The following is a 9,363-nucleotide window of genomic DNA, read 5'->3' on the forward strand; positions in this document are numbered from 1 at the left end:
GAACCAAACTCAGTGTGCTTCATCTAAGCCTGCTGCTCTCTAGACCACCGGGAATCACTATAAAGTGAAAGGTTAACAAGCCCAGTTCCACCCTATGAGAGGATATCACGTACAGCCAGAGAAAGGTCAATTTCTGGGAGTGTGGCATTACTTTGAGCATTGATCTAAAAGCTCTTACGCAAGAATTTCTTCAGGGCAGACTTGCTTTCCATTAAGCATTTTTCTTTGCTGTTTCTGCTGAGCAAAATGAGAGAAAAAAAAATCCTTCTCTGTACTTTCTTAAAAGCAAAGACAAATGGAAGTTTCATGAAATTGTGTGGGCGCTCTTGACTTATCTTTATCCATCACCCTGAAATGCACCCATGTGGAAGATAAATAGTGTTATTACATTCCATGCTTAGCACTTAGTTCCCCAAAATGCTGACAGGTCACTAATATCAATAAAATATATGGAACTTAATTATAACTGAAGCTCACAAAAGTCAGCCAGGAGATTGCAATCAGCAAGATTCACCGAGTGAACACTTTGTTCTCTGCTGTGAGGAGTACTCACAGTTCTCATCTGTCCTACCACCTGCGTCCCCCTCCTGCCTTGCCTTCATAACTCCTAAGCACCACGCCAGTGCTATGAACTGATGTGCGGCAGCCCCGAGAAGAAGACGATACGTTTTAATGTGCTCGTTCATAGAAGCGCCCAGCTGCAGATGGCCAGGTGTTCTCTCTGTGGTCTGAACTGGGAAGCCATTCTTCCACTGTCTCTTCCCAAGAAGAACGTCCCTCCGGTCCTCAGTGCAGAAGCATCTTTCACAGAAATAGGATTAGCTGCAAGGACCCCAGAAGGTGAGGCAAATACAGATTGGGGTGCTACAGTCTGATTATATTAGGTAAGTGATTACAAGAGTCATGGTTCCTGGCTGGGAAAGGACCACAAGATGATATGCCTGGAGATACAGCATCAGTTAACCCTGCATCGAGGAAAAGTATGAGCCATAGGCGTGTGAACGGAACCAGATGTTTGAGCTTCTGCAGCCTGCTTTTGGTTGTCTGGAGAAGCAGAGCAGTTCATACATTTATCCACTCAAAACCCCACTTCACAACATGTTTAACTCTGTGAAAGACACCATCCTCCCAATATGGAACCCAGGGAACACTAATCATTTGAGAAACTCATTGAAAATCTACGTTTGCAATTCTAAGAATAGCATTTGAAACGCTTACTACAAGAGCCCACTCGGAAGGCTCACAAGGTACACAAATTCTGAGAAAAGTTCTACAGTTAAAAAAAAAAAAAAGGTTAATTTTGTTTAACCCAAACGTGTCTCCAGCTAACAGGCTAATAACCCCTTTAGTCCATTTCAACCAAGCCTGATAAAAATCCATGGAGCCAGGGTTTCAAAAGCACACTGCAGTAAAGGCCATGACCCTGTAGCTTATCTTTCCTAAGACCACCTTCTAAACTATGAATTTGTTTTAATTTGTAGTCTGTAGTTTTCTGACAAATCCCTTTTCTAATACATGCATCAAAATTACTATTAATTTCTTTGTGCTTCCTAAAAGTTGAAATTCTTAAATCCCTATAACAGACCATAGTGTAGTGTTATATATATATATGCTTGTCAGTCATTAATGCTAAATTGCTTTTGAGAAGCTCTATAATAACTAAGATTTTCTCTAGTATAAGATGGTATGACATTTTGTTCCTATCTCTACAATTATTTGATATTACCATGATTTTAATATTTACTAATTTCATGAATTATTTATTATTTAATATATGTTATTATTTATTATTTATCACCATGTTGGCTTCTCACTAGAGAATGTGGACGATCAAAATGGTTTTTTTTTTAATTTTATTTATGGGGATGTACATGACTAATTTGTGAGGGTTTCTTATATTGAGGAAACGTTTGTACTCTCCCTCAGTTGGAAACTAGGTTGCAATAATCGACTGTAAGTAAGCTCTCTCCAGTTCATCAGAACCCTGTCTTCCAGGACTGCCCTCTTGCACATAAGGAATAGACAATTCTATTCCATCATCTTGTACCTGGTACTGTTCTTACTGTCTGGCTCTTGTTAGCACTTGAGAGGTTTCAAGATAAAACCTGAAAGTATGGTTATGCCCACATCTCAAAGTACCATACCTACTTCAGGGGCCTTACCTCCTACATTCTGACCTGCCATGCCCTCAACATTTCAGCTGTATTAACTGTTTGCAGTTCTTCAAACAAGTCTTGGTTTTTTATGACTCTTCCCCTCAGCATCTTTGTTTCTACTGCTAAAATAGTGTCTAAAATAGTCTTCTAATACTTTGTCCCTATATATAATTTTATGTATTTTATCGTGTTTTTAATACTTTACTCAACAGAGCACACCTTGTACCAGTTCCCTGTGCTGGGTGATGGGATTATTGTTGTGGTCAATATTGGTCCCAAACTCACTAAAGAGAAAGAATGAAACAGGAACAGTAAGTAAATAGTACAACCACTCTGATTATTAATATTGGTATTTGCTGTGGATATCGCTCTGTATGCTGTGAATGTGTTGCTCTGATTGGTTAATAAATAAAGTGCTGATTGGCCAGTAGCTAGGCAGGAAGTATAGGCAGGATAAGCAGGGAGGAGAATTTGGGGAACAGGAAGGCTGAGTCAGGAGTCGCCAACCAGACACAGAGGAAGCAAGATGTGAAGGCAGAACTGAGAAAAGGTACCAAGCCATGTGGCTAAATAAGAATTTATAAATACATAAATAAGAATTATGGGTTAATTTAAGTGTAAGAGCTAGTCAATAGTTACCCTGAGCTAGGCTAAGCAGTTTTAATTAATATAAGCCTCTGTGTGTTTACTTGGGTCCACCCTGCAGAAGCTGGGCAGGACCAGGAAAACTTTAGCCACAGGTGTTGAACTTGGCAGTATCTAGAGTTACCTAAAACACAAGTCTACTGGCACACCTGTGAGAGACTTTCTAGATTAGGTCAGCCTCAAGATATGCCCTGAGTAGGTCAGGTGAGCCCAAATGTAGGCGACAACACCATTCTTGTGGACTGGGTCCCTGGGCTGAATGAAGAGGAGAAATGATCTGAATGGAAGTAGTCATCACTCCTTGCTTTTCTCGACATTGAATATGATGTGACCACTTACCTCAAGCTCCAGTGGCTACACCTTCCCTACACACAGTGTGGCCTGGAAATGTGAGCCAGAATAAGTCCTTTCTTCCTTAACTTGCCTTTGTCAGGTAATTTTATCACAGCAAGAGGCAAAGAAACAAAGATGCATCCTTTAATACAAATGTGTATCAGAAATCAACAAGGTATGAAAATAGCATTTATTGTCTTCTTGTGATTAAACATTGACAAAAATCAGCAACTAAAATGGGAGAGAGTGGACACACACACACACACACACACACATTGTATGTTATTTTGTTTGTGTTCTGACAAATAAATCTTGTCTGGAGATCAGAGGGTGGAGCTAGACACGAGTTAACCATAGAGGCCAGGCAGTGGTGGCTCACACTTCTAATCTCAGCACTTGGAAAGAGGAAGCAGGAATTCAATCCTGGGCTACACAAGATTGAACCAGTCTAAAAGAGAAACAGAGCCAGGCGATGGGGTGCATGCCTTTAATCCCAGCACTAGGCAGGTGGAGACAGGATCTGGAGCCCATTCGGTCTAAGAATTCATAGATGTAAGAATTCTCTAGTGGCTGGTTGCTCTGCTTCTCTGATCTTTCACAGCTTTCACCCTCAATATCTGATTCCATGTTTTTCTTTTTTTCTTTTTTTTTTTTTTTTTTTTGGTTTTTGAGACAGGGTTTCTCCGTGTAGCTTTGCGCCTTTCCTGGAACTCACTTGGTAGCCCAGGCTGGCCTCGAACTCACAGAGATCCACCTGACTCTGCCTCCCCAGTGCTGGGATTAAAGGCGTGCGCCACCACCGCCCGGCTGATTCCATGTTTTTATTTGCTAAAACTAAATAGATTCACACTTCACATACACACAGGTACACACATGCTCTCTCTCGCTCTCTCTCTCTCTCTCTCTCTCTCTCTCTCTCACACACACACACACACACACACACACACACACACACACACGTGGAATCCATGAGAGAAAGTGAATCCAGAGGACTGGTCAGAAATGTACTTAAAGCTAATTACTGCTTTATTTCCATATGAAATTATAACAAAACCACCAGAAAAAAAATATTTGTTAGTCTAAAAATAACCCCATGTATTTGTGAGCAGCAGTTTGTATTCTCATATAAATTAATCAAACATTTTTAATGTTTAAACTTCAACTATGCCTGGCATTATATTGAATTCTAAAGACACAAAAAGTCAGGTTGCTCCCTATCCTAGGGCCCCACAGCCTTCATGGGAAATGTGATCATCTAAATCAAAGGTCTGAAAATATTATCTTAAAGAGCGACTAAATTTTTTTTTTTTTTGCTTACAAACTGTATGGCCGTGGCAGGCTTCTTGCTAACTGTTCTTTTTTTTTTTTTTCTTTTTTTTTTTTTTTTTTTTTGGTTTTTTGAGACAGGGTTTCTCTGTGTAGCTTTGCGCCTTTGGAACTCGCTTTGTAGACCAGGCTGGCCTTGAACTCACAGAGATCCGCCTGGCTCTGCCTCCCGAGTGCTGGGATTAAAGGCGTGCGCCACCACCGCCCGGCACTAACTGTTCTTATATCTTAAATTAATCCATTTCTATAAATCTATACTTTGCAACGTGGCTCATGGCTTACTGGCATCTTCACATGCTGCTAGTCATGGCGGCAGCTGGCAGTGTCTCTGACTCAGCCTTCCACTTCCCAGAATTATTCTCCTTGTCCCGCCTATACTTCCTCCTGCCTGACTACTGGCCAATCAGTGTTTTATTTACTAACCAATCAGGCAACTAAATATTTTTAATTTTAAAGCAAAACCAGATCTTACAGGCAAGCACATATATGGCCGTTTCAGACTTAGCCATGCTAAAAATGCAAAATAATGCAGTCTATTACAGTGGTTCTTCTCAACCTTCCTAATGCTGTGACTCTTTAGTGGTCATGGTGACCCCAACCATAAAACTGTTTTCATTGCTATTTCATAGCTATAATTTTGCTACCATTATGAATTATAATGTAAATATCTGATATGCTACCCCTGTGAAAGGGTCATCACACACACACACACACACACACACACACACACACACACACACACACAGGGTTCATGACCCATAGGTTGAGAACCACTGGTCTAAAGTGAAGGCTAAGTGGTTGAGAGCAGATACTGCTTTTCCAGAGGACCTGAGTTTGGTTCCCAGCACCCACATGGGGCAGCTCACAACCACCTATAAATACTGCTCCAGGGAAATTTGACACCTCTGGCTTTGGCTGGTACCCACACTCAAATACCCATACTTGTGTACAGGCACACACATAATTAAAAATAATAAAAAATAATGTTTATGTAAAAAGTGTGCTCATCTGAGAGGCCATAAAATATTTTATGGGCCAACTGTTACATATAGTAACATGTTGAAACAATTTGGTGTACTGTGTTGAACATGGTAGTAAAAATAATGCTATTTATTTCTTCCTGTTGTGGTACACAATATTGGTACCTATAAAACCATCTTAAAATCCTATAAACTGTTTCTCTCATGATTCTTTTGAGGAACATTGGTCTAGACAACTTGTTGGAAAGGAAACAATGATCCACAATGAGTCTATTACACTAAATAAAACTTAAAAGCATGCCTCTTCTTCATCCTCCCCTCCAACTCAAGATCTGTTCAGCAAGGTTTCAGCAGCCAATCAGATTTTCCCTTCTCTCCTCCACTGAGTCACTCTCCTATCATATTTCACTATTTCCTTCCCAAGTATTTCTGATATCAGTATACGTATACCCTCACTTCCTCTCTGACCACTGATCCAATGTCAGTTCTGCAGAAGCAAGACCTATCCACTATCTTCACGGTGGTTCTACATCTGTCTGGCCTAAAAATTTATTATTGGCCTAAAACTGTGACATCTGTAAAGGAAGAGTTCTGATCATCTAAAGAAATATACAGTAATGAAATTTCTGAGAAGACAAAGAAAAGTCAATTTGAACACTGTGGAAATAGTATTCTGCTATTATTTAGCAACTTTTATGGTGAACAAAGAGCTTGAAAGCAGCTTGATATTAAAACCATATAAAACAACTCCAGCCACTGCCCTCTGTTACTCTATTATTTAATAAGAGTATTAAAACTCTTATCAAACTGTAACTACTCTCCTGGATTTATGTATGCCACAGCTCTGAGTAATTTATATGTATTCTCTAATTTAATCCCCCAAATAATCCATTAGGAAAAATATGATTACTTCCTTCCTTTTAAAAATTAAATGAGCCAGGTGGTGGTGGCGCATGCCTTTAATCCCAGCACTCGGGGAGGCAGAGCCAGGAGGATCTCAGTGAGTTTGAGGCCATCCTGGTCTATGGAGCGAGATCCAGGACAGGCACCAAAACTACACAGAGAAACCCTGTCTCAAAAAACCAAAAATAAATAAATAAATAAATAATTTTAAAAAATAAAAATTAAATGACTGAGGCACAGAAGGTGAAATGACTTACTCAAGGTCACCCAGCTTTTAAGTAGATTAGAGGCAACATCTAAACTTTCTTACCCATTGTACTACATATGATAGCTCAATGTTTGCACTGGTGTCAATGAGAATGACCTTCATAGGCTCATGTATTTGAATACTTGGTCCCCAGTTGACAGAACAGTTTGGGAAGGAATAGAAGGTGTGACCTTGTCTGAGGAGATGTATCACTCAGAGTGGGCTCTGAGGTTTCAGAAGACTTCCACCATTCCAAATTCTCTCTCTCTCTCTCTCTCTCTCTCTCTCTCTCTCTCTCTCTCCCTCCCTCCCTCCCTCCTTCCCTCTCTCCCTCTTGCCAATCAAGACGCAAGCTCTTAACTGTGCTTTTGCTCTGCCATCATGGACTCCAACCCTCTGAAACTTAATTAAAGGCTTTATTTTATAAGCTGCCTTGGTCATGCTGTTTTATCACGGCCAAAGAAACCCTAACTACTACAATGACCTTCCCTGATTTTATTAACTTTATCCTACTGAGAGCATGCTGAAAGACTGTTACATAACACAGATCAGAGACATTGATCTTTAAAAATCTGTTTTAAAAGTGGATGGAAGTCTCATTGCAACAATGAGCCGCAAGGCTGAAGAATAAATGGAGAGCGAGGCATAGCTGATTTTCAATTCGTCTTAAACATCCACTCTCACAACAGGGAGGAAATGAGGTGAATATTTTTCTGCTCAATGCTAAGCATATTGGTATATTTTAATCTTGTATGTATATATACCCTTGTATATTCATCATAACCATCTTTCATTGCCTTTAAAGTCGCTACATCAGTGTCTGTAAAATCCACACTTGCTCCAGCCATTCTCAACGAAAATGATGACAATCTCTGTGTTCAGTGACAAAGCAGGCACCCCAAAGTGAACACTAAACTACCAGCTGCTGGGCAGCATCACCACAGAGGAAGGAGGACACTTGAGAGGTTGATTTATCTGTAGGCACTTCAGTCTGGAGTTAATAGCTCCTTGCTCACTGCCCTCTTTATCCCCATCTAAGTTGACATAATCTACTTGCCTCCTGTAAAGAGGCTGGAACCCACAGCCCACTATCATTTTCTATCCTCACCAGGAAAAAAAAAAAAGGAATGAAACCACCTCCTTCAAAAGCCCCTTGATTAAAAGGCACCTTCCACTGGCCGTTGGTGCTCCCTTCACTCAATGAGGATTTATTTCTGTGGTTTTGTTTCTTTGTTTGTTTTTTTTTTCCTGATAATGGGAGTTGAACCTAGGGCCCTACACACACCAGACAAAACACTCCACCACTGAGCCATGCCCCTGGTCCAGATTCTTGGTTCCTTCATCTTGGCCTGCACAGAGAGTTTAGAGTGGAGTTTCTAGGATTGTCTTACTAAAGTCACTTCACCTCTCCTTTGTGTCAGAACTGATCTGTTGACCAAGTGCTGCTGCCTATTGTCTTCAACAAATGGTGCTGGCATAACGGGATGTCAACATGTAGAAGACTGCAAATAGATCCATATCTGTCACCATGCACAAAACCTAAGTCCAAGTGGATCAAAGACCTCAACGTAAATCTGGTTACCTTGAACCTGATAGAAGAGAAAGTAAGAAGTGTCTTAAATGCATTGGCACTGGAGATCACTTCCTAAACATAACACCAGTAGCACAGACACTGAGAGCAACAATTAATAAATGGGACCTCTTGAAGCCTATTGTCTTAAATATTCAACAAATGACCCTGTGTCCATTTTGTATCTCACCATTGTGACAAAATGCCTAATAAGAGCAGCTCACGAGTGAAAGGGTTGGTTCTGGCTCATGGTTTAAGGTGTAGGTCAGCATGTGATAAGAGGCTCTAGCTGAGGAAGCAGGAGGATGAGATGGCTGATCGCATTGCACTCACAACCAAGAAGCAGAGAGAGAGATGGATGGTGGCACTCCTCTCACTCCATCCTTCTTTAATTCAATATGGGGCTCTCACCTATGGGAAGCCCCATGTTCAGGATGCAATTCTTTTCCTTAGTAAAACATCACTAGGAATTCCCTCACAGACAGATGCTGTGGAATATTTCTTTACACTGTGTGAATATATATCACTGTGGTTGGTTTAATAAAGAAGCTGACTGGCCAATAGCTGAAGAGAATAAGCTTGGGCGGGAAGTATAGACGGGGCAACCAAACTAAAGATGCTGGGAGGGAGAAGGGCAGAGTTGCCAGCCCAATGCAGAGGGAGCAGGAGATGAACATGCCATGTTAATAAAAGTACTGCCATGTGGCAGAGTGTAAATAAGGAATATGGGTTAACTTAAAATGAAAGAGCTAGTTAGTAACAAGCCTGAGCTGTTGACTGAGCATTTATAATTAACATTAAGTCACTTTGTTGGTTATTTGGGAACTGGCAGACAGTATAGAAACTTCTGCCTATAGACAGACCCAGAGGTATGTCTCCTAGGTGATTCTAAACTGGGTCAAGTTGACAGTGTAGTGAAGACAAGCCATCACAGACATCATTATGCTAAATACACAATCTTCTAATAATTCATAATTCCTGTGATTTAAAAACTTGATACATTTATCAAAAAAAGGTGGGCATAAAGTGTGCTGGATAAGAAAGAGAATAGATCTAAGAAAGTGAAAGAATAAGATTGAATAAGATTAAAATATATTGTAAAAAATAATCAACAAATTTAAAAAAAGAAAAAGGATGAATGCTGTCTTGTATTTAATATTTCCATTTGAGTCATTTTAGGTCCTAAGAAACACTAGTCCTAAA

At 40.3% G+C, this 9,363-nt stretch overlaps 1 long non-coding RNA gene across 1 annotated transcript; it reads left to right on the plus strand.

Annotated features, from left to right (window-relative positions):
- Window positions 1-482: 482 nt before the first annotated feature.
- On the plus strand, window positions 483-9,035 carry LOC131897155 (uncharacterized). Its single transcript, XR_009375582.1, has 3 exons — window positions 483-884; window positions 2,369-2,467; window positions 8,012-9,035. It is a non-coding gene; the product is annotated as an uncharacterized LOC131897155 (long non-coding RNA).
- Window positions 9,036-9,363: the final 328 nt, after the last annotated feature.

Source organism: Peromyscus eremicus, chromosome 20, assembly GCF_949786415.1.
Source record: "Peromyscus eremicus chromosome 20, PerEre_H2_v1, whole genome shotgun sequence".
Classification (NCBI taxonomy): Eukaryota; Metazoa; Chordata; class Mammalia; order Rodentia; family Cricetidae; genus Peromyscus; species Peromyscus eremicus.